Raw genomic sequence first — 25,685 nt, forward strand, 5'->3', positions numbered from 1 at the left:
CTGAGAAGTGCCTTTCATGTAAGGAAAGGGAAGGATTTGGGGCCAGCTCTTGCAAGGTCGACATGACAGCCACAACTGTGCGCAGACACCCTTTGAAGGGCTGCTTGTGCGGGTGGCACAACCAGTGCTGCAGCCCCACTAGCACCATTTGATTTACGGGCCCTGGGCACACACAGTGCACTGTACTAAGGACTTAAAGGTAAATCATATGAGCCAAACATGGAAACACCAATCCATTACCATAATTTACCATAGGAGCACTTCACACTGATCAGCAGTGAGAAAGTGAGCAGAGACACTACACCAGCAAAAACAGAGTCAAAACCAAGAGGTCAGAAAGCAAAAGATGTCCGGTCTAATGGAGGGGGGGGGGGGGGGGAGGGGGAGGGAGGGTCCTACGACACTTGACCCCCCTACTTCCAATGAAAGAGCACCTCAAGGCCACAAAGCACACAAGATCACTTTGGCCCCGCATTATTAGGCCTGAGAGCCAGCCGCTCTCTCACCCTCAGTACCTTGAAATGCTAGCAGCAACAGCGGGCTCACCTCGCAGTCCCTCAGGGGGTAGCCCAGCCCATGGACGCGTTACACACTTGGATGATGGGCTTCTTCAGAAGCAAGGCTTAGGAGACAGTGTCGGGTGGGCCGCCACTCTTCAACTGACTCCGGCAGCTGCCATCTTGTCTCCGAGCTGCATTCAGTATTTGGGTTCAGTGCAGGAAGCAGGTCCGCAGCATCGCCAAACGTATCCCCTGAAAGCCGTTGTCCTGAAATGTTCGAGGGAACAAGGCAAAGCTGGCAGGAAGGGAGCTATGTAGCGCGGATGGGGTGGTGGGGACAGAGAGACCCGAAATCACGTCTCACCCGTTCGTCATCTTGGTCATGCCCCTCCAAAGCTAGCTTAAATGCCCTCTATCATGGTTTAGTTAATGAGAATTCCTTAATTCCAGTATTAAGTGCAACTGAATCTCCAACACAAGATGAAAGCGGTCGTAGTGAAATTTTAAATAACATTGTTTTTAAATGCTCACTTGGAGTAAAAAATACAGTTGAGGTAGGTGTGTGCCAAAACATACATTAAATGAATCAGAACCTGTCGCAGAAGGAGCGACGATTCATTTATTTGGTAATTTCACTAGTCATCCCAAGACAACTATAATAATGAAAAAAAGCATGAACTGGTAAAGCCAACTGAGCTGGCTTAATAAATGTCAATGTATGCGAAGACCAAGAGCATGGGAGGGAGATGGATGGGAACGGTGGCGCTGGTCTGTACAAGGGTTCTAGCAATGCAGTGGCGAATGGCTCCTTGGGTCATCAGCAGATGGGCGACATTAAGAATGAAGGCGAGATCACATAACCGGTCCATCCTGTGTTCCACTGTAGAGGTAACTCAATGCAGCAGGGACATGGTCGTACAAAGGTGAAGCCTCCTCTTTTAATTGTGTCTTCTACTAGCCAAGCTAGGCTCTATGCTAACAGCACTAGGAAGGTCTTTTTGTTCAGTGCATACACTGTATACAACTAATGAAAACTACTTTATAAACTAAAACAACCTGAAAATGGTGCAACACTAGTTCACCTGTAACAGAGGCGATCTTCAGCTTTTTGGAAGCAACAAAATAAACTAAACATGGCGGTGGAACTAATGTGGCCCACTGTTTTGCAAAGGAAGATTGTGCAAATGTGATAGCTGGTCTGCTTTCAGCACAGTGATGCCATATTCCAAAATATACATAATAAAAGTCCACATTTCGTCCGGCAGTGATCTTAAAACAGTGTGTGTCATTCTTCAAAGAGTAAACATGAGTTAACTAAAATACACAAAACTGAATGTTGTTGATAACCCATTCTATGCAGGAATGTGTTCTGTTTGTTTAGTCAGGTCTAGGTGTCTCCGCCATGACTTATAAATTGCTCTAAATGAGTTGGTTCACAACCAAAAGAGAAGCAGGCTCTCAAAATGCCCATGCGCGTAAACCAGGCATGGTCCATTTCTCTGTAACATTGAGAGATTTGAAACTAGCACTGTTGGGACGGAAAAGTTCTCTGCATGGTAAAGATGTGTACCCCTGCACTGAATGCCAAACTTTACTGATGTCTGGATCCCAAATGCTGATTTTCTGTCACAGGCAAAAAAGGATCAAGCTTGTGTGGCATGACAAAGGCCTGTCTCACAAACTGCTGTCTCATTGGATCAGGAGAGGTGTCCAAGGCGCTATCCTCATAGTGGTGGAAGGCTACTGCCTTCACTATGAGTAAAGCAGCAAAAGCGCGGTGGTGACAGCATACTGTGTAGTGATCAGTATTAATGAATGGTCTTTTAACTCTGTGCCAATGGAGTGAGGACTACAGGCTCACTAACATTTCTAAAGGTTCAGCTGCTGTGAGCTTAACTCACCCTTGGCCTACATCAGGTGAATGTGGAGTGCTGCTCAGCGCTGAAGTAGTGACTAGGCGTGGCTGTATGGGAGCCTGGGAAGTGTACAGTACAGGGGTAGGGCAGTACAGTGTAGTACATGTGAGACTGGTGCCTGTGCTGAGTCTATGTAGGCTCATAAGGAATACATGACATGAAGGATGTAGTGCTTTGCAGTGCGTATGCAATGAGAACATGTGCTGGGTGTACGTGTACTTGCGTGTAGTACAATACATGAAGCGCGCACAAGATGAGTGTGTGTGCTGGCAGCATGTATTTTAAAATAAACACAAACTGATTCAATACAGAAAAGCTTCAGCCCTGAACAACGTGACTGTGTGTGCTGAATGCATGTGTACTTGCAAGGGTACAATGCAAAGAGGTATTAGTGCTGGACAGTAAGTGGGCTGTTATTGTATACTGAGTAAATGTGCCTACAAGGGTACATTATATGGAGGACCCTGGGTTCCATTTTAGGAAGTGCGGGCCTGTCTGGTGAAGACATGAGGAGGACAGAAATGACCCCAGTCACATTTGTGGATTGCTGTATTCCTGTGAGCATGGAGGGACACACACTGGAGGGAAGCGAGAGACTTCCTTTGTACTTCAAGAGGTTGTCCTTTGATTTAGTGACAGATTACAAGAAAGGAGTCTGGACACATCTCATGAAGGGAGATTTTTTTTAAAGAAATTGGGTTGTTGGTTAACTGGGGGTGTAGGTTATGGTCAAGCAGCAACCACAATCTCAGTAAGGGTAAAACACAAGTAAATCCCAAATTAACCTGTGCTCACCCTCTTGGTATCTTGGCACAAAGCTGTCAGGCTTAACTTAGATGCAATGTGTAAAGTATCTGTGCAACACTTCAAACAGTAAAACAGTGACAACCTACCACAAAAGGAGCCCAGAACAGATTTAGAAAAATAGAGTCGATTTTCATAAATAAAACAAGACCAAAACAACAAAAATAACCAGAGTTATCAAATTTTAACCCTTTCGCTGCTGGGCCTACCCCCGTGCTAAGCCTTTTTTGGGATATATGGGGTAGTCCGCACTTAAGCCCCTGTAACTTTTTGTCCACCTAAGGTATCTATACCAAATGAGTGTCCTTTTCTTCTAACATAATGGGGATTTTAAAGGTACCCAGGGTATGTGGGTTCTCCTAGAGGGGACCCAGATATTAACAAATATAAAACTAAATTTTGATTTTTGGGGAGAAAATGGTGATAAAGTGCTGTAGAAGAAAGCGTCTGTTTTTTTCCCTGCAGGTCGTATCAACAAAGGGTTTGTGGTGCTCAAATCACCATCTTCCCAGCTTTCAGAGACAAGCACACTTTTGTCAGGAAACCAAAAATGTTATACACAGTTTTGCCATTTTACTGGGACATAGCCTATTTTTGCTACTTTTTGTGCTTTTAATCCCCTTCCAGTTAGTGGTAGAAATGGGTGTGAAAGCAATAATGGATCTCGGAAAGCTATACATTTCTGAAAAGTAGACACAATTCTGAATTCAGCAAGAGGTGAAAATTTGTGTAGATCCTTCAAGGTTTTTTTTATAGGAACTAACAGAAGAAGAAAAATTGAAAACGAGTTGAAAAAAACAAACAGCCATTGGTGCCAACGTTTTCACCTGTAACTTATTCCAGGTATGACAGATGTTTTAAAGCAATATACCGCTACATCTGCTGGACCCTTCTGGTTTTAGGGATATATAGGACTTGTAGCTTCACTAAGCACCCGAGGAACCCAGAGCCATAACTGACCTGTGTCTTGCAATGGTTTTTCATTGTGTACCGCGTACATAGCAGTTCATTTGGTAAAATATAAAGAGTGAAAAATAGGTATCAAAGACACCTCAGTATTTCTGAAATGGGAACAAAATATAGAGTTTAGAAGCAGTAGCTATTTGCACATCTCCGAAATTGTGGGTACCCATACTAGCATGTGAATTAAAGGACATATTTCATAGTGACTTTTTACACATTGTCTTACATTTGGAAGGCAGAAAGGCACCGAAAATCAATAGGTAATAACAGTTGCTCTACATTTCTGTCTTCCCCTAATTCTCTCAATAAAAATGGTACCTCACTTGTTTGGGTAGGCCTAGTGCCCGCAACAGGAAACAGGCCAAAACGCAAAGTGGACACACCACATTTTTACAGTGAAAACTGACCCTTTTTTTTCTCAAAGTGCCTAGCTGTGGATTTTAAACTCTAGCTCTGCCGGCACCTAGGGAAACCTAGCAAACATATAAATTTTTAAAACCCAGACACCCAGGGGAACCCAGAAGGGTGTCGATTTTGTGTGGCTCTCACCAGGTTCTGTTACCCAGAATCCCTTGCAAACCTCAAACTTTGTCCAAAAAAAAAAAAAAAACATTTTCCTCACATTTCTGTGATGAAGTCCTGGAATCTGCGTGGATCCACAAAATTACAGCCACCTTGCATTCCCCAAAGTCTTCTGATAACAATGGTACCTCATTTGTGCGAGTAGGCCTAGTGCTTGTGATAGGTAACAGGCCACACCGCAACACAGACAACATTTTTACAGTGAAAACTGACCCTTTTTTTGCAAAGTGCCTAGCTGTGGATTTTCAACCCTGGCTCTGCTGGCACTTAGAGGACCCTAGCAAGCCTATACATTTTTGAAAGCTAGACACTCAGGGGAATCCAGGATAGGGTGACTTGTACGGCTCTCACCAGGATCTGTTACGCAGAATCCCTAAAAACCTCAAATTTTGTAAAAAGAAAAAAAAACGTCTACCCTCCTTGCATTCTCTAAAGTCTCCCGATAAAAATGGTACCTCACTTGTGTGGGTGGGCCAAGTGCCCGCGACAGAGAAGGGCCCAAAACATATTGTGGAGACATCAAAATTACCCATTACAAAACAACCTGGTTTTGCAAGGGGGCATCTGGGTTTTTGGCCCCGTGCTCAGCGGCTATCAGGAGCAACCTACCAAACCCACACATTTCTGAAAACTAGGCACCCGGGGTAGTCCAGGGAGGTATGGCTTGCATGCATCTGCAAACTTTTTTTTACCCAAAATTTTGATTAAGGAAAAAAAACAAATTTCTCAAATTTTTGTGTGGGATCACTGGGCTGACACAGATTTCACACCACCCAGCTTTCTCCCAGGTCTCCCTATTAAAATGGTACCTCACTCTTGTGGGTGGGCCAAGTAACTGCAACAGGCAAGGGCCCAAAACGTATTGCGGAGACATCAAAATTACCTATCACAAAACGACCTGGTTTTGCATGGCTAAGGGGGGCACCTGAGTTTTTGGCCCCGGGCTCAGCAGCCACCTAGGGAAACCTACCAAACCCAAACATTTCTGAAAACGAGACACCCTGGGGAGTCCAGGGAGGTATGACCTGCGTGGATCTCCCACAGTGTTCCTACCTAAATCCCCTGCAAACCTCAAATTTAGTTTTTCCACACAGGTTTGTGTGGGATCACCATGCCGGCACAAATGTCCTACCACCCAGTGTTCCCCCCGGTCTCCAGAGTAAAATGATACCTCACTTGTGTGGCTGTCCAATGCAGAATCGGCTAAAACGTAATTTTTTTTTTTTTAATGTAGCGCTTAGAATTCACTGTGCTATACCCTTAATCACTCTGTTTTTGGTTCTTCCCAGTCACAGGACCTTGACCCACACACACAAGTGAGGTATCATTTTACTGGGGAGACGGAAGCGAACGCTGGGTGGTAGGACATTTAATTTTGGAGAGGAAAGAAAGGCCCTTAACCAAGGGGCCGCTCTACCCTCCCTGCTGCCTAGTGGGTGGATCTCTGCTTGGGAAACTCCCTCCTGGGGCGATCCCCAAGCAGGGATCCAATAGGAAGATTCTCCCCTTTCCAACATACCTCTCCTGACTTTCCACGTGCTCGGGGGGTTGAGATAACCCTCGGAGCACGTACAAAGTTAAACTGAAGTGAGCCTATCAGCTCCTTTCAGTTTCACTGAAATGACTTCAGCAAGACGCACGCGCTGATCGTCAATTCAGGGAAACCACACAAACAAACAGTCTCGGGAGCTGGGGAAGCTCTTCAATAGGAAAAGGGTCCTTCCTAGCCAATCATTTTACCGGAATAATGTTTTCTCTAGTGAAATGAGTAGCAGGCTTGAACTAAATGGACCCAATGTGCAATTTCATTTTAAGGTCTCGGCTAGCGTTGCTGCACACATGCGCAGCTTGCTCGGCGAGATTTAACGTTTTGGAAGAATTCAGTAAAGGGCTTCAAGCCGCGCCCCTCTTTTCCATTGGCTGGCGTCACCGTTTATGCTAAACGCTGGCCAGCCATTGGAAAAGAGCTTCGTATGTTGCCTCCCTTTGGCTTTTTCTGCCGTCCTACTTGGACGGCCTTGCCTGCTTTCCGTTCAAGTTGCAATGGATTTCTTATCTTTATGGGGCCATGTGTTTAAACACATGGCCCCATAAAGACAAGCTCCGGCGCAATCCTCTTTCACTTTCGGGACCGCTTTTTTTTCATTTTGCAGAAACCTCAAATCGTAACGGGAAAACTAGCAGATTATAGAAGCAGAGAGTGCATTATTTGCCTTCTGATTAGCACCCATCTTAATTATTTGCCACTTTCCACATGACTGGCCAGGAAATGAGCCGCTGCCTCCCGCGCCCCGTGAGACCTCGCAGCTCTGGCATTTCCTGATTAAAGTCTGACTTGCTTCGTGCAGAATGCGGCCTCAGATGTTGCTCCTCTGGAGTTACACATCTCACAGCGTGAGCAGAGCCACGGCTTCGTAAGATATTTTCTGTAAGACTTTGAGGCAATGATTACATGTAAAGTTATCCCGCATAAAAGGCAGAGGGGAGAAAACAAGAGGTATGAGGCTTGTATTGGGTTACAACCAAAACAGACAAATGAAGACAAAAAAAGCGGTTTCAAAAGCTTCCCTTGCTAACCCATTTGAACTGGGCGTAAATTAATATTGTCCGCCTAGTCAAACACACAGTTGTCACACACCAGGCTACTTTCAAACTATGAGAGTGAGAGAGAGCGCTGGGCGAGGGTGAAAGGCGGAGGGATTCTAGGGGGAAGAAAGTTGCACTACAACATTTCTAGAATGCAAACACTTAACGGAAATTAAAGCAGAATTCTCGTTTTGTATAAGCAAACGTATGAGGCTACTGTCCTCAAAACAGTCGGGAAAATATTTGATATGTGAATTTAAAAAATCTAAAGGCTAACTTGTAGGGAAAGATATGATCCACTGACTTACATCCCCACTTTGAGACACAGCTGTTCTAATTCTAGCGCTGCCACTTTTTAAAAACCTGAGAATCCGAATAGATCCCCAAATCATCTAACCCTTTTCCAAATCGAACATTTTTAAAAAGCAATGGCAAAGCCAATAGGTGTGGAATTCATATGCTGCTGAAATCATCATCTTGTGGTCTACGATACACTGCAGGTTGTATTACAAGCCACCCTTTAATCTATGACACTTGGTAACCATGCAAACTAGTATTTGTGCATTTGCACTACCTGCTATCTCCCAAGCGCCTTTCTACTTTCCCACTAGAGTTTTCTATCCATCTACTGAGCTTAATGCTGTGATTTACGTCTTCACTGGGCAGATAGCCCAGCGAGTTATTACGCCGCTGCCGAAAACTGTATGTGATGTGTCAGTTACACAGGCAGCCAGTTTATCAACCTTCAAAGGTCGGTAAAGTAAACCTAATGAAATAACCTGGTGTGTGGTGAATAATAATAAAGCAGCAGAGAACTAAAGAAAGATTCCTTGTCTCCACATTTGGGAGAGCTCTGCATTTATGCTGTTTCACTCACTTTTAATAGTTTACAAACCTCGTGCAATCACCTTGAAATCTCATTACTCCTTCATAAAGCCTAAATCAGGGTCCAAGCAGGGTCAGTGAATCGACCTGGGCACGAAAAAAAACAAGCATTGAAAATGCAATAGGTCTCGCCTTTGATTAAGTTAAAGCCATTTGCTTTGCTAATGGTATTGTATAGCAACGCAAATGGCTTTAACTTAATGAAAGGCGAGACCTATTGCATTTTTAATGTTTGTTCAAAGAGTCACAGCTCTCCGGGAGTCATTTCACTAGTAGGGGGCTCATTCAGGTAGACTGTGCAATCATTTTGTGGTACAGCACAATCGTGTAAGAAGAAAGACTCTGAGGACTCTTTGTATGAAGCTGCTAGGTGGTCCTAATGCATAATTCTTATCTGTGAATCGTTACGCTCTTCACTACAGACCAGAGTAATAGTCAATGGCATATTATATGTCCTGCTTCCATAGCAGTGGTATACTGTTATTTCTGCGCCCTTAAATTGGAAACGTCATGCTGTACAGTGGCTAAGGCATAGTTCACTTCGGCTAACAGAAATGTAATTTGTGCTTACAATTATTACTTTTCTCACAAAAGCAGCATTACACTAACGTTCTCTCTGTTGTGGGCCAGGCATGGGGTGGGTTCAATGTTGACGGCTCCCTTATAACAGGAGGCATGATGTTCTTGTTAATAACACGGTTGGTGTCACTTGGTTTAAAATCTTCAGACAAAGAAAGCATATATTTAAAACAATCCACAATGCCAGCTCATGCCCTTGGAAACTTTGGAACACTCGTTCAATTATAGGGGAAACTAACTCCAACCCACTTTGTGTAGTGTGGCCTACACCCTCCATCGCTGGCATCAGACAGATCAGAGTGATTTTTGGTTCCTCAATCTGCAACAGTAATATTTTACATTAGGTCTTCCATCAGACAAGCTAATAATATCTTTCTGAGTAGGTGCAGTAGAAACAACTGCTGTTGCTACAGGTACCTTGTTCTCTACCATCATTCGGTTTTAAGTGTTGCTAAAGCCAATGCACTTTATGTGCAAAATGCTAGACCTTTTATCAATGTATTTCATTATCTCTAACGCCTCAGTTCCTCGTCACATTTTATTGAGAATATATTTTGTCATTGCAAATTTTAATGAACTTGGACAACCAGATTTTTATTTAATTGTTGGCCAACTGAAGATCCTTTAATTCTATAAATCGCTGAAGGTACATTTTGTGTTGTATAATATGTTCTAATTTTTAAAAAGCAGTTTTGGGTGTTTAAAAATGCACAGATATGAAATGATTGTAATTTTTTTTGAGGATTTAGTGGTAGTATATGAAGAGGCTGGAGGGCCTTATTGTGCAGTACACTCTCAAATACCGCCTTGGGTCAAGTCAGGCTTGTTTATTTAACCTCAAGCTAAGCCCCTAGTAGCTATAGCTGCGAGCAGTAAACTTAGCAAAGGAACTATATGTAATGCATTAAACAGCACCAAACAACGAAATAAAATCACAACACACGAAATAGAGGGCACCAATTCATAACAAGCATTTGCAATGCAATAGGTCTCACATTTACATGAGTTTGAGCTATTGACAATGTAAATGACAATGCTTTTTTTTTGTTCTCGTTTTTAAAACATAAATAAAAGGCATTGTTATTTACAATGCCAATAGCTTAAACTCGCGTAAATGCAAGACCTATTGTATTGCAAATGGTTTTTTTTTTTGGTGTTGGCAGATGGCTTTGTTTCTCGCCCTCTCTCGTATTTCACTGCGCCGCAATTATGAGAGTATTACTTTATATGGACGTTTTAGATGGTTTTTAATCTGTTTCCAAGTGCTGTATAAGAAACAGTTCAGCTAGCAATAGCAAGGGAAAAAGCAATGTGAGGTGGGAATGAGGAATCAATTAAAACTGCGATTGAAAAGAAGTGCCTTTCCTCTGTCATTTAAATGCTTTAGATCTTGAGGCCGCGCAGGTGAACGAGAGCCGCTGCCACAGACGAGGTACACCAAAATAGAAGGCAATGTGTCCCGCTGACTCTAATTTATATTTTGGTTCTAAAACTAATGCTTTGTGGGGGAAAATGATTGAATTAAGCAAAGAGGGATTTACGGTAAGAGTGTGTTCTCTGGCAAGTGCGCTTGCAAACAGATATTGTTACGCCTCATAGAAAACAATTTGGGTAGTTTGCAAAATTCCTGACCGGCCACAAATACTAAAGTTGAAAACTGTACAAAGAAGCCTTCACTGAGTAAAATACGGCCAGAGCTGCCGACTATGGAGATAAGGAACCGAGGTTGGAGTCTCACGGTCAGCTCAGCTGCCGTTGCGGAGCTTGTGCAGTGTTGTTCAGGACATCGAGTAAACTTACTTCAGGGACAGAGGGAGGCAGAAGCGCACACATGGGGGGCTGCAAATCAAATAAATATACAAGCCAGCAGCTAAAGTGAGCGGACGGCGCTGCAAATTAATTAAGTAAAGAAGCGTGGCCGCTTAAGTGAAAGCGGACCACGCTGCACATAATTTAAATTTAAATTAAAAACATAAAAATAGTGCTCACAGCCAATATAGAGCAGATCGTGTAATATGAGGAGTAAAAGGTCCAGTCCTTATGGCCAGTAACAAATGGAGACAAGGCGGTATCAAGGAGGGACTAACAAGCCTATTTACCAATCAGAAGCCAGAATTTAAGAAGGACAATGGCACAAAGCAAATGACAAATTTGGGCAGAGTGGGCGGGGCTTCTAGTGCATACCCTAAAACAGCATGCCTCGCAGAGCGAGTAATGCATGCGGGCTGCCGCTAGGCCCAACCTAAAAATGAGTCTATTTTTATTAATCTTTTTAGGCTTTGATGAGCAAAATCCACTGCACGGTTCCTGCAATACAGATTTTAATCGATATAAATACCACCACAAACAAGCATTTGTCAACAAAACCTTTGTAAACTTTTGAAAGCTTTGAACAGTTAGTTTGACTACTCTGGCCCGGTCTGGGGGACCAAATTCGGCAGGACAGAAGTCTAGGGGAGCAGAGAAGAGACACTGGTCAGTTATGTGGCCACCAGATCATTGTTGGAGCAAGATTACACCCTTATAAAGGACAACCACCATAGACTAACAGAATGGTCCTGATGTGGTGGGCTGCAGGCAAAAAGATGCTCCAGTTGTGGTGCGGTCGACAGGGGTGTCTTTGTGGTGGTTCCTTGGTCCACAGATGACGCATGACGAACTTGGCCAAGAGATTGGTGTCGTCCCACAAAGTCCTTTACATTGAAGTAGCAGGCCAGACAATGCTGGGCTGCTGATCAGCCTACAGCGTGATCTAAGTCAAATCTTTTATTGCGGGCTAGTGTCCCTTGGGTGAGACGAATCCAGTCTTGGACAGCAATCCCGGATCAGGCAGACTCGAGTGCAGGTTTTGGTTATTTCAGATTTGTTGTCTTGCAAGCCCGGCGACTGGTAGCAGCAAAACTTTAGTGGTGGCAACCACTTTGTCGGTTTGGGCAACTTAAGCTCATGTGTCCCTGAAGCCGGCTTCAGAGAATCAGCCGACTGATCCTTAGATTCACTGTTGTGGGTGAAGGCAAGAAACCAAATTTTCCCTGGGTCAGGAGCAGTCCCAAACTCACTGGCCCAAGGGTGCAGGTGGTGCAGTCCTCTCAGTCCTTAAGGGCAGCAAGGCAACCCTCCTTCGGTCCTCTCTGATTCCAGCGTGATCTGAGGTTCAGTGTGCCAGGGGTGCCATATTTTTCCCAGGAAAGCACTGTGAGGTGACCACGCGGTCAACAGCCAACGGGCTACTGTGTCCCCTCCAACCTAGTGATGAAGTTCCTGTGATGTGTGACACCTGGCTATCACAGAGTGCCACGTTCTTGCCCCTTTCAAGATGACATGATCGTCCTCTTGGTCATAAGGAGTTTGGTAGCACACCTTAGGAGCGTTTGCTGTTTATCCATCTGAAGGACGTCTATAGTCGGAGTCTCTATTGATCGGCGGCGATATATTTTTCATGCATATCAGCCTATCTAAGCGTCGCCACTATATACGCTATCACTGACTTTAAGCCCGCGTCTTTTCATCATTTGACTTTCGACACCCAGAGATCTGCGCATTCAGTTTTTCCCGGGACCAGAACAACCATCGCCCCTGGAATCTTGTTAACCCCTTCAGTGCCCCGCCCTTTCCCCCTCCTGTGCCGGGCATTGTATTAGCGGGCGGGGTCCATGACGAGATAGTCTCGTCATGGAGCGCGGTTGCGCTGTGCCCATGACGAGACTATCTCGTCATGGGCATAGAAGAGGTTAAACACAGACTTCGCTTCTTTAATATTTCAAACTGAATTTCGTTAACCACCTTGAGTGTTGCATTCAATTCGGACCGACGGAAGCCGAGCATTCTTCAATTCTTTAATATTCGTTCCATTCTTACGCTCCTATAAACAAGCTGATTCGACTCACTTAGAGCGTTGGCGGCCCGTCTGAGGTCGGGACTCTTTTTCGTGCGCTTTCTTACGACTGAATTTAGCCAGCCACAGCTTGATTAGCACTTCATATTCTATACAGATCCCAGTACATCGTTAAACCCGTTCCATGCGGTTTTTGTACCCCCTGAGGAAGGTGGTACCCGGATTAGGGTGTGGTCACCGAAACGCGCGTCGGCGCATTTAATGAGGCCCTCCTAACTTCTTTTCTTTCAAATTTTGAAACCTTATTTGAAATTATAATAGAATATGTACAATTATGCACAGCATTGAGTATTTATATACTGATTTTCGAACATTGATTTCTTTGCTTGTAGGGCCTTCGTGTTTATTTAGTTTACTGTTTGCATAAGTGTGATGTATGTAGTTATGGTGCTGTATGATATTTGTGTGAGTCGGAGAGTATGTTGTGAATTACTTTGTTTGGGGCCTTCTCTGAGTTTGACCAACACTGTTGCATACAAATCTTTTTGTCATTTTTATGTATTATTCATAAATTATTAATAAATAATTGCGTTGAATTAATCTTTTTGACTTAGATAAAAATGAAAAATAAAATTCAAGAATGAATATTCTCTTTCTAATGTGTTAAATGTTCTGTTTGCCGGTCCAGTTGGAGTGTCAGTGCTTAAATAGATGATACGGTGTACATTTTGAAACATAGGAAGAGAAAGGCTTTTTCTCTGTTAATTTTCAATTTTCCCCTGATTTCCTACCTACAATTACCTCCAAGGGGTTCCCCTTGTTATATTGGCTCTCAGTCCTTAAAGGCAGCAAGGCAACCCTCCTTCGGTCCTCTCTGATTCCAGCGTGATCTGAGGTTCAGTGTGCCAGGGGTGCCATATTTTTCCCAGGAAAGCGCTGTGAGGTGACCACGCGGTCAACAGCCAATGGGCTACTGTGTCCCCTCCAACCTAGTGATGAAGTTCCTGTGATGTGTGGCACCTGGCTATCACAGAGTGCCACGTTCTTGCCCCTTTCAAGATGGCATGACCCTTCTCTTGGTCATAAGGAGTTTGGTAGCACACCTTAGGTGGGTTTTTAACAGACGGCTACAAACCCACTGTAGAACAGGTTTGGGGGAGAGTTTTCCCTCTTTGGCCCTGCCTCCACTTTGTCTGCGGGAACAACAGACATCCTGTTCAGCAGCTCCGCCTTTGATGCTCCCCTTTTGGTTAAGTCGCGAATGGCCATCCAGTGGGAGGAGGCAACACCTCTCTCCGCAGCTACTGTCTTTGTTCCTGGGCTGGGTAGTTGTTCACAAGTCTCCCCAGGTTGTCAGAAAGCGGTCTGTAGTGTCAGGGCCTTTGTGAGGCCACTGAAATTCAATGTGGCAACTTTCTAAAAGTTGCCTACCTTTAAAAGTGGCATAAATGTCGAACTGACCATCAAGTTGCATTCACTGTAATGATTAAATTTATACCTTACATGACGCAGTTAGGTAATCCCATTCAGAAGTTATCCGGGTTGGGATGCCAATCGGGAAAACTGTAATAGCCAAGGGGGCTACTAACTTTATCCACAACAGAACTACAATTTGGAAGTGTAGCTGTTAAGAAATTTGAAAAATATACGTCATACTTAACAAAATACAGCTCCCTGCCATAGGGCTCTATAGTCCTCCCTTAGGGAGACTAACATATTTTTAAGGGATGGGGTGGCTTTGTCATTGGTGTTAATGGCAAAGTCGAACTGGCAGTGTAAAACACTAACTTTCCAGTTTGCAGTGGCCTAATGGGAACCATTTCATACTATGTCACACACAGGGTGGCACAAACAGTGCTGCAGCCCTGGGTGGACGCTCTGCCTTACATGTACTAGGTACCATGTACAAGGGACAATCCATGTACAAGGGACAATCCATGGCAATTGGGGGTATCCAATTCGACATGCAATTTGTATAGGGTCAGAATAGTGACACTTGGGTCTCGTTAGCAGGCCTCAGTGCACTCTCCGAGTCAAAAATAAACAGCAGCATCAGTCCAGAAAGTGGGGAGTGAACATGCAAAAAGAGGCATTTCCTTACAGTTTTTAGAATTTCCATACACTTTCCATTAACCAATCAATACATTTTTTTTGTATGTATTACGTTCGAGCTACAGGTCTCCAAAAAGTAATTCCACCTCATTTAAAAAACGTTCCTGTCCTGGGTAACGACATTAGCCAAGGCTGGCTCATTTTTATGTTTCAATTGAGTAAAAGAGAGATTGCTTCTTTCCTTCTCGTTTTTCCATCCCCTAATATAGATGCCAGGCAAAAATCTTACAATGGCGTCACATCAGTCGGTTAAAACAAGTTACTTCAACAAAACGTGGCTACAGCAATAGGCTTTCCAAGTTTACACTTCATAGAACCATGCCTGAGGGAATGCCCAACTAGTTAATGGGTCCATCAAGCCCAAGACATCCTATGCACAGGTAACCCACTAATTGCTGTCTGTACACTTAACCATCCTGTGGCCGCTCCTGGTGAAACATGTGAATTTTCATATTGTGCACACTAGTGCACGGTCAGTGAAGCAGAAAAGCATCATTCAGAAATAGGCTGTGGTGTTATAGCTTCTAGATTGTAACGTCTCTTATTCCAAAATGTTAATGCAATCATTGGCATACATGGAAAAAGTATACGCAGGTATGCTACTAAGTGATGTGATAACATACACTGCTTTTGTCAAAGCCAAGGCAGAAGGGGATACCTTGGCCGGCCAGCCAAACAAAGTCTCTGATACACTATTGTAGTGCATTTCACCAGCTGAAGTAGCACTGTGCCAAAAGCAACAAAAAGCTGATAAATCTAGGACATCTGCTCCTGCCTCATAAAAAAGACCTCATATTTGTCCGTTAAACAGTAAGAGAACATATTGGGAAGAAGAAATATTTATAATTTCTTTTCTAATAAATAAAGTGTGCACAGTACTACAAAAAGCGTACACCTGTTAAATACATGGCGACATTTTAAGTAGTTTCTGATAAACTGGTTGATATGTTAAACAACTTAAGCCGTCCTATTCACCCATTTACTACACATTTTATAGTTCATCTTCTTTTAAATGCCAGACTAGTAGACTACCAGCTGCCTACTCACATACCTACACCCGAGTCACGATGAATCTGAATTCTTCACAGACAGTAAAGATACAAGTACTGAGTCACAAAGATTTTGCTGTGACTAGCTATTGTGGTACATCCAGCTTACCACTGAATTCCAGGAGTACGCCATGAGTAAACCAGGATTGCTCTTGGCATTAAAACGTCAGCAAGGAGTACTACAAGAGTAAATCGTACAAACTCGTAGCGTTCATAAGGACTTGGCGGGTGTAGTTGGGACTGCCCCTCTCACGCTACATACGCACCTCCAATACCAGAACATGTTATTTTACTGTACTAAGAGTTGTGCTGCCCCTGTGACTCACCTTCGTCTCATCACCTTCCAAATAATCCACTGAGGAATTCTCAAAATAAGAGTCACATTTAAAGTAAAAAATTAAATCGGTCTGCAATGGTTAGAATAAAAACAAAAATGACAAGGTGCGGATGTCGAGGAGTTAACAAAGAGGCATAATGCACAAGGAGTTTCCATAAACTCCCATTTCATAATTCCTGGCATATAAAAAAAAATTAGAAATGCGTCTGGGAAAAATTGTGCTCGCAGCCAAAATTTCATTACATATCTTTTCAATGCAGCATTTGATCTAAATAATCTGTCACCAGACAGGCAGATTATTAAAAAGAAAAAGAAAAGGAAGGAAGAGCACTTCAGAGTTTCCATCTCACAAATACAGTTTGAAACGGTCTGTGAATCACTCCCTTTAGCGTTACATGGAACACATTAAGCTAATGTTTTACATGACACAGTCCAGCTCTCTTTGAGATTCCGGTCGTTTATGCCCTTGAATCGTCCTACGACTTGAAAACTGACTGCTATCATAACAAACAAGTTTGTTTTACCCACACACCAAACCAGGGCTTGAACCAAGCTTGCTGACACTCAGTTTGTTCTCACATAAACAAGGTCGAGCCAGTCTGGAACCAGCCTTAATCTGCTATCAGAAGCACAAATCAAAAGAGAGGCCAGAAAGACCAACCCAAGAAACGCATAACTGAACCGTCGAGCGTCCCACATCAGGGCAGGAATACATACTTGCCTTTCAACCTACTTTTAAGAATGACGAACGAAAGAAAGTTATAGCCAAAATGTTTCAATGTAGGAGAACGTTCCCAATCATTATCCCCTCGTTTCCTTACCAAGCTTCCTCCTTCCCGCCCCAAACACACTTCCCTTATCCAGGCAATTGGAGCTTACAAAATAAACGAATCTGTCCAAACACCTGGCACTAAGCTCCAGAATAAATCACCAAGAGGAAACGGGTAGAGTGAATAAGCGTGTGCAGCATGAAAATAGCACCTAATGCAGGAGCAGTATACAGCGGTTGGCGCTATACTGCACGTCCCCACTCACTCATTTAATCCTTTATCCCATACCCTTTATACAACATGGGCGACACTGCACAAACCACTAAGAACTGGGACCCAATACCAGATGCAGCAGCATAAAGTAACGTCGCTTTTCCTGCCTTTGAAATAAAAAAAATGTAAGTCCAGCAACAACGACGAACAGTAGGATAGGATAACCAATCGCCACTGCACCAAATGTTGTCGGAAGACCAAATTGTTACGGTAACAATGCTGGGACAAACCCCTGACCCAACAATACAATCTTGAAAGTGATACTGCATACGGTGAAGGAGTGCATGGTCAGGAAACTTAAAACAGTAAACTGCGAACAGGATACAACATTCCTGGGGGCATTCCAATAGAAAGAGGGCACACAGCAAAAGCTACCGTTGCTGCCAAGAGTACGACTCAGTTCACTCACTACCGTCACGGTGTGGCAACCATACCGCACAGGACCAGAACCAGTATTCACAGTGGTCATGCCTAAAGAATGCAAATAAATCTGAGACAGAAACCGAATGTGTATTAACGAAGTACAAATACAGCCGAGGAATTTGGAGTGATGCTTCATTAAAGAAACCTGTCAAAGTTAGTAGGATGACGTAAAGACACGTTAACGAGTCTCAAGACAGACAAAAGAAAAAAAAAATCTAAATCTGCTTGAACGTGGCTTCTAGTGGAGGGAAGACCATTAACTGTTTTTCACTTCTATATCCTTTCTACATAGGTTTACAAATGAGCCTTTGGTTTATACGTTCATGGAGCCTTGCCAAAATGGTAGTCTAACGCATACAGAATTGGTTTTACTTGGTGGCTCAGTTACAAGCAAGCTACTGCAAAGTGCTACAGCTGCTCGTAAATGCTCCATGGAAATTACTGTCACATGCTACTATAGTAGGAAAACACTGGTTAATTCACAAGACTCAAATTGAATAAGAGTGCGGAAATGCATTCCCCATAATAAGGAGACAATGGGGATGTATTTCACAAGATTTACACCAACAATTATTGATTATTATTAGGCAGTTTTATAAAGCGCACAGCTACCCACCTGGGGTTTCCCGGCTGCTAGCACACAACAGGTTGAGTCTTCTCCTAATCACTTTAACTCAAACAGCAGGTTTTTAACTCAGAAAAGCCATGTCTTTGAAAGGTAGTCAAAGAAGTGCAGTTCCTTTACGATTCTAGGAAGGTGTTCCACATCTTGGGGGCCTTAATATGTAAAGGAGCGTCCCCCAAAGCGTGCGAGTTCCACTCTGGGAACCACACACAGGGAAAGTCTACTAGACCGCAGTAGACGGGACGGATGGTAAGGCCTAGCAAATTCTTGGAGATATCTTGGGCTCATTCCTGACCTTGCTCTATACATGTAGAACAAGCTTTTCAAGTGTATTCTCTTCCACACCTTGAGCCAGTGGAGTTCCTGCCCAAGGTCCATAGTTGATGTATTTTTTGGCAATCTGGACTGCATTCTGGCTGCGGAATTCTGGACCCACCTGTAGCCATTTTATCGAGGCTTTATCCTCCCCCAGATAAAGCATGTTACTGTAATCCATTCTCACCATAATAAGTGCCTGCATTACCGTCTTTTGCTTAGAAAGCAAAAGGCAGATCATTTATTGCAGCCATTTCATGACAGCAAAACATGTTGCAGCCACCTTCACCACTTGCGGTCCCATGGATAACTTGTTATCCATCACAAAACCCAAATTCTTAACCTTAAGAACCAGCTCGGGAAGAGGACCTAGAACACCAAGTCCTGGTGTAAAATTGTCCTACAACTATATATTGTTCCAGACTAGGCTGTTAAACGTTGAAGTAAGAGAGTTCAGTGTGTATTAAGAGTAGATGAGTCAATAGTAATCTCCAATCTGAAAAAAATCTAGTCAGGTTCTAGTACAATTTTATACCAGGACCTGGGATCTTTCTTCATATTCTTTACTATTCCATAGTGACATGATCTATCACTTACTCGGGATCTGTGGCTTGTAGCACAGGCCACACATCACAGCTGTCTGCATAGACCGCTTGCCTATTACCATTGTTCCAATATATTTTTTGGGCTATAACACTGTGTGGAGATACCACTTCCAGGGGCTCTACAGCAGACACCAACTGTCTTCATCGGGATCTTCTCACATGAACTTGTGACCGTTCGCTTACATCTATCAAAAGCCTTGAAAAATGTACTGTGTGAAGAAGCACCTCTTGGCCCTTTCTGAAGAAAGAACATGTGAATTTTAATATACGATCTTTCACACCTACAAAAAAGTGAACCTCTGTTTAAAAACAAGTCCTTAATGTTTGGACCTTATTGTATTTTATAACACTGATTGAGTGATTCAATTTCTGTCTATATAAAATTGAATACCTTCTGAATCCTTTGATCCAATGAGTAATTCACACCTTGGGTAGTAGGGTGGGCATGTCCAAATAACACCACCCTGAATACAATTAGTTTTGCAATTTTACTATACCCACGAAAAAACATATGCCTTTAAAGAGGTGTGATAATTAAACCACTACTAACTACCCTTTGCTCTTTTCTTGGACCATGCATTGGAACGTTTAGGCATGTGTGGCAAAGCCCAACATGGTATTACAACGAATTATAAAGGTCAACCCATTGTAATACCCAAAAGGTTAAAAGTATGCGCAGTAAAAACATGAATGTTAGAGTCGGAAATTTGAAAATGTAACTGTTTCTGCAGTGGCTTCATTGGTCTAGATACCGTTAACATGAAATCCAAGCCATTTCAATAGGCCACTTCAGCTTTGTCTGTTAAAAATCAAATGTACATTCATCACTGAAGTGCCCATTCTTATCTAGCAGCAAAAAGAACAAATGATGGACGGAATGCTGAACAAAGCAAACATTCATCCACAGTCACAGGTCTGGGTTTATTCTATTCTTATCCAGTGACACAGGAAAGGTATCATGCATCCTAGTACAAGCCCAGAAAATCAAACTCCCTGTCTCAGTTAGTAATAAACGACAACAATCATTGAAATCCAGTTGAACCCTCAACTTCCTGCCCCAGAGACCACTCTTGATGGCTACTCCCCATGGTAACTGCACATAACTCTTTAATATTAAATATATAAAGAGAATTCGAGAAAAATGCATGAAAACACATTTAATTTGATTCCATAGTTCATCTTCATACTAGTTTGGACTGAGAGGAAAATGAAGAACGGCACAATGGGGAAGCAGATGCAATTTACTCAGCAACCACAAGGTCTTAAAAAGGAACTCACAGAAAGCAGACAGGAAGAGAAAATGATGCAAGAAGAAATCACATGTCAATCATATCTTTAACTACAGTGTGAGTTAAATTAACATCTCCTGGACCAGGCACTGAGATAAATTATAGAAACTCCCATTCCAAGAATAACATGAAGGCAACGCAAACCACAGTTTAAGAGTGTATGGCTTCGTGGCTGTGATACGGAAGTAGCAAGCAAAGAGGAGATGAAGTAGTAGCCAAACAACTGTGTGGATGCAGGGACGGATGGGCAAGGACATGTCAAAGTCCAGCAGGATGAACATGTGTACTTGGAGTGTGAATAAAGACATGCAAAGCCACATTCAGGCGTTAAGTAGGGGAGGAGTAAAAATTAGATAATTGCAACAAGATGGTACCTGCTAGGGGTCTGGTCGCACCTCTGGGATTAAAACGATGTCCGTATTTGTTAAGCCTTAAGTATCCTCAACAGTGACTCACACTGTCCCACGAGGGAATGAACTGTAGTCCAAAGGCTCAAATGCAAGAATGAGCTCAAGAATTTGTAGGTCAAAACATTTTTACGCAAGCATAAAAAAATATATATTTGCTGCTCTTTAATTAGGTTGGTGTTTAAAGCACCCAGGGTGACTTCAGATTCCATCACACTTTATCAATTCTTCGGCTAATACAGCCCATATTCCTCTCATAAACATTCATACTCTGTCTTCACGTATTTTAATAGGATCCCCACAAAACTCAACTAGTATCTAGCTTAGTGAACGAAACGTTTAGAATGTCATATCCTAGACCTAGAACAAACACATTGGTACTGAATTCCAACACTGTCAGACTGTGACCAACAAGTTTTAATTAACATCAATATGTTTACTATGTTCTTCGGGTTCCATTACACTCACATGCTATTAAATGTTTGGTCAAATCATTTAAATTCAAGTAAAATGAAAGGACGCTCTGAATTCTATGATTGGCGTAAAATTGGGCCCGGTGAAAAAACAGCCTCCTTCGTCCAGAAATGCACTGGATTTTGAGCTCTGGACTGGAAAAGAAGCAGATATGGCTTGAAAAAATATATATACAAAAACACAAAACACCCAAGAACTTCGAACACTTACAAGCATAAAGACAGGGGTAGTCTAATATTATCTCGCTGGCATTTGTGTAGCACACCTTATTACGCTGCTTATGCCTCATAACACTTAAGTGAATCTCATCCTAACAGTTTCATCGTATAAACAAGCCCCTTAAAATATTTACATTTCAATCATAAACCTGAAGAGCTCGAGGTCAAGTTTTAGTGTTCTTTACATTATGTTAAAGTGCAGTCCTGGACGTATGACGAGGTCAGCAAAAACAAACCTATCAGAATACAAATAATAAAAGATAACTGCGTGAGAATTGGCATCCTGTAATAATCAATCCGACTAGGCGTAGTTGTAGCAGTTATTACGACATTCTACAATCACAACACATCCGACAATTTAATAACCCAGGAGAGCTATCAGCCAAACGCTACCTTGACTGTCTGGAGTGGGATAAGGGAGGGCGCCGCTTCGGAACAGGGTAGGCGGGACAGTGGCGGGCGATGCACTAAGTATTTTAAGGGCGAGAACCAGGCTGGCTTAACGGTTCTAGTTTTTTGGCCACTGCCTTGGTAAGAAATGAATACCGGCCTCTCGATTATATGCGTGGACAAACGTCCGGTCGAGAAGTGCAATGTCCATCGTGGTCTATCTTAGGTTACATCATCTATGGCTTTAACAAAGAGTTTTAACATAAAAATAGAAGGCGCATAGGGTATAGAAATCTGCATCAATACTGCGGTGTCTGGGCAGCTCATCCTGCCTCCCAAAGTCTAAGCCCGGCAAGGTGTGACCTTCAAGCACTGCATAAGTGCGAGGCTCCCTTACTTACCTAGTGCCCTGAAGCGTGCGCCTGGCCACTCCTCTGGTTCACCTTCCACAATGTAGACCACGGACCGCAGCCACTATGAGCCTCCCTGAATGACAGACAACCAGCTGAGCAGTCAGCTGATGCCATCACGTGATGGGGAGGGCGTTGCGTGGTCACGTGACAGAATACCGAAAGAATATAGTCTCATTGCTTGAGATTCCATTGAAAGAGGAAGCGTTTTACGATAAACTCCGATGCAGCATTAAACCTCACATTCAATATAACAAAGCAGTGGGAAAAAGCAACGCGCCGGAAATATAATCGCATTGTAATCACAATATAGATGCAATGGCAGAGTGTGAGGGATTGAATTAACACGAATGTCAGAATATAAAACTCGGTGGTTTCTGCTATCTTGCCCTCTGCTGTACATTTAGGGGGCGGCCATCTTGGAGCGTGCACATTTGCTTTTCAGAGCGAAACATCAGGAATCCTACAAGTTGTTTTTGTGCGAAGGAATCGAAATATGTGCCAATTGTTTTCTATTTATGCGTGGTCGTGTGACTAGGCGATTGAATGAGTCAAAGAATAGATGAGTACATGGATAAAAGAATGGGTTAGGGGAGAGGATGTGGTCCGCCGGCTAGATTGCCGACTTTGGTGCTGGAAGAAGCCAAGGTAATCACAATATAGATGCAATGGCAGAGTGTGAGGGATTGAATTAACAGAATGTCAGGAAATAAAACTCGATGGTTTCTGCTACCTTGCCCTCTGCTGTACATTTATGGGGCGGCTATCTTGGAGCGTGCACATTTGCTTTTCGTAGTGAAACATCAGGAATCCTACAGGTTGTTTTAAGGTCGAGGACCGCCGGTCTGCCGAAGGCAGAACCGGAAGTCGGAGTTTTAATGACTTGGAGAAGAGGGGCTTGAACCCGCCCCTCTTCTCCCCTGTTCTCTATTGGCTGGTGTCACGGGGACCACCCGGACTCCGTACTGGAAGGAGGAGAATGGTGGTCCCCTCCAGAACTGACCAGTGACTTGTTTTGTGTCCCTCAGGACGACCCGTGGCCAGCAGAGACGTCAGACGGCACTAGCACGGAACACTGTGCCTTTAATTGGGACGTCTTCCAGGATAGCCCCGCCCTCTACTCCACCGTAGACGGCCAGTCGCCAATAAGAACCCGCGAGAAGAAGACAGTGGCGTGTGACGACACCGGAGGACGGAAGGAGACAGAGCACGATGGTGAACCGGAGGAAGAAGACGGGACAGAGCGAAGCGAAGGACCGAAGAGGAGCAGAGGACGCGAGGAGGAACCGAGGCCGGAGGCAGGAGACCGCGGCATTCACGCTCCGCCGAGCCACGCCCCAGGAGGAGGTGCGTGGCTATCCCAGGTACGGGATCGCTTCACGGGTTGGGTCGGGAGGCGGGAGAGGAGAGAGCGCCACTGAACGCCGCCGCTTACCGCCGTACCTAGTACTGCACGTCCTCCCTTTCACTCACCCCCTTCACGACCGTTCGTTGGAGAGCACCTTATCACGAGTCTATTACCCTCACTCCCCTCCCTTATACAGCGTGATAAACAGAACACTCGTTCCTAACAGCCACCTCTCCTTCTTTCTTTCCATTTGGCACGGCGAGAGCCCTCCTTACGGGAAACCGGGAGAAGAGAGAAGAGGGACGCTAGCCCACGAGGACCAAGAACAGCGCCCCGACCCTGACATCCTACCACCGAGGGAGAACCCATCGCGAACTTTATTGTGAACCTTCAATAAAACGCCTCACCCCCTCTTCCCGTGTTCGTGTCCTCTGTGCGACCCGCTTACAGCTGGCCTCTTGAATGCTGGCCAGCCATTGGAGAAGAGGTCCCGTCACTCCGATCAGGCCCCGTCCTTTTCGGATCGGGGGCGTGTTTTTTGCAGAAAGTCTAATTATCTCCTCCAGCCAATGGCAAGAGGAGATAACAGCAAAACACGCCCCGAATCCGAAAAGGACGCTGCGTTTCTCCGAGGCATTTCTGCTCTGCCTCGGAGAAAGGCAGTGGTGTCTTCCGGTGCCCTCGGCTTGTAAACAGACTCCGTGTCACTTTCTCTTTCTCGGACATCACAGGGACTCCCCCGCTGCGGGCTCTGCTAATAGACTCCTTCCTGCTCTGTATCCACTTCTGCAAGCCCCTCCACAAAAGGTAGGCCATGTGAGGGGGTAAAACATCTGGTCACACATGGATGCTTGTCAATTGCTAAAGGAACATGCAATTCGGTAGCCTGTGATTGGTACGTTTAGTTTCGGATAGTTCCAATGGAGCAATCGAATAGGTGCCCTGAGGGAGACTCGAGGGAAGACTCGAGGGTCCGCATCAATGTGTTCATGAGCACCTCCTCTCCCCTCCCCTCGACCTCGGTTAAAAGGCCCGGATCTGCTGGGGGTGGGGTGACAGTTATTTATGGATCTGCAATGTCAGAAAGAGAAAAAAAATTCACGCATCGGCTCTCCTCGCTATCAAAGAGACCCCCGCCCGCCCGCCCTCCCTCCCTTCCACCATCATAGCGTCTGAAAATGGAGTCATGAGGCCAGAGCGTGGGTTACAACTGAGAGGTGCACCCCTTTCGGAGAGATAAACGCAGCTGCCTTTGTCTGACACAATTGGGACACGTTGATCGCCCCCTTCGTCTGCCACCCTATTGTTTGCCAAATGGAGGCGTTGGGGTCGCAGGTTGAGTGGCTCGTGGTACCGGAGAGACCCTACTACCAACCCAGAAACCAACCTTGTGTGTGTAACATCTGACTGTGGTGGCGTTAAAGGGGGGCTGAACGGGTACGCCCGGCCCGCCCCTTTCCCTACGCCGTCCCCCGTGTGCAGAACTGCTGCATCGCTAGCAAATGGTGTGTGTTTTAGCAAAGTCATATACAGATCATTCTATTGGGGGGGGGGGGGATACTTATCATCTGTTTGTACCAGAATATTAGGTGTCTTATCTTAACTGAGACACATTTACTGCCCATCGACTCCCCGTCCACCTTCGTGTGTGCAAGGTTGAGACCCTGAGAGAAGATGTCATGTTTTATATCCCGTAAGATGTCGTGTGTGTGTGCGCATGCGTGTATACAAGTGGCATGTACCAGCATCCCGCCCCTTTAGACATGTCTCGTATATCGAAGGTGGGGGATGGGTGTTTGGGAACAGGGTATCACTTGTACTGATCGTTACAGGTGCAACTGCGGCGCAGAAAGGGTTATTGAATTCTGCTGCTTTACCATGCTATATGTATGCATTATGTAGTGTGCGTGCCTCCTATACCCACGATATGGCCATGTTGGAATCTCCCTCCCTACTTCTATCTGCCCTGCACGATGGTCAACACGTGATC

The 25,685-nt window shown here is 44.3% G+C and overlaps 1 protein-coding gene across 1 annotated transcript in view; it reads right to left on the reverse strand.

The window, feature by feature from the left end:
* Window positions 1-22,474, reverse strand: part of ATP6V1H (ATPase H+ transporting V1 subunit H) — a 187,760-nt gene extending 165,286 nt beyond the window's left edge. The window contains exon 1 of the mRNA XM_085634598.1: window positions 22,339-22,474. The gene's annotated coding sequence lies outside the window, so the exon portion shown is untranslated. The remainder of the gene's footprint in view (window positions 1-22,338) is intronic.
* Between the last annotated feature and the right edge of the window lie 3,211 nt (window positions 22,475-25,685).

Source organism: Triturus cristatus, chromosome 11 (assembly GCF_964204655.1).
Source record: "Triturus cristatus chromosome 11, aTriCri1.1, whole genome shotgun sequence".
Taxonomy (NCBI): domain Eukaryota; kingdom Metazoa; phylum Chordata; class Amphibia; order Caudata; family Salamandridae; genus Triturus; species Triturus cristatus.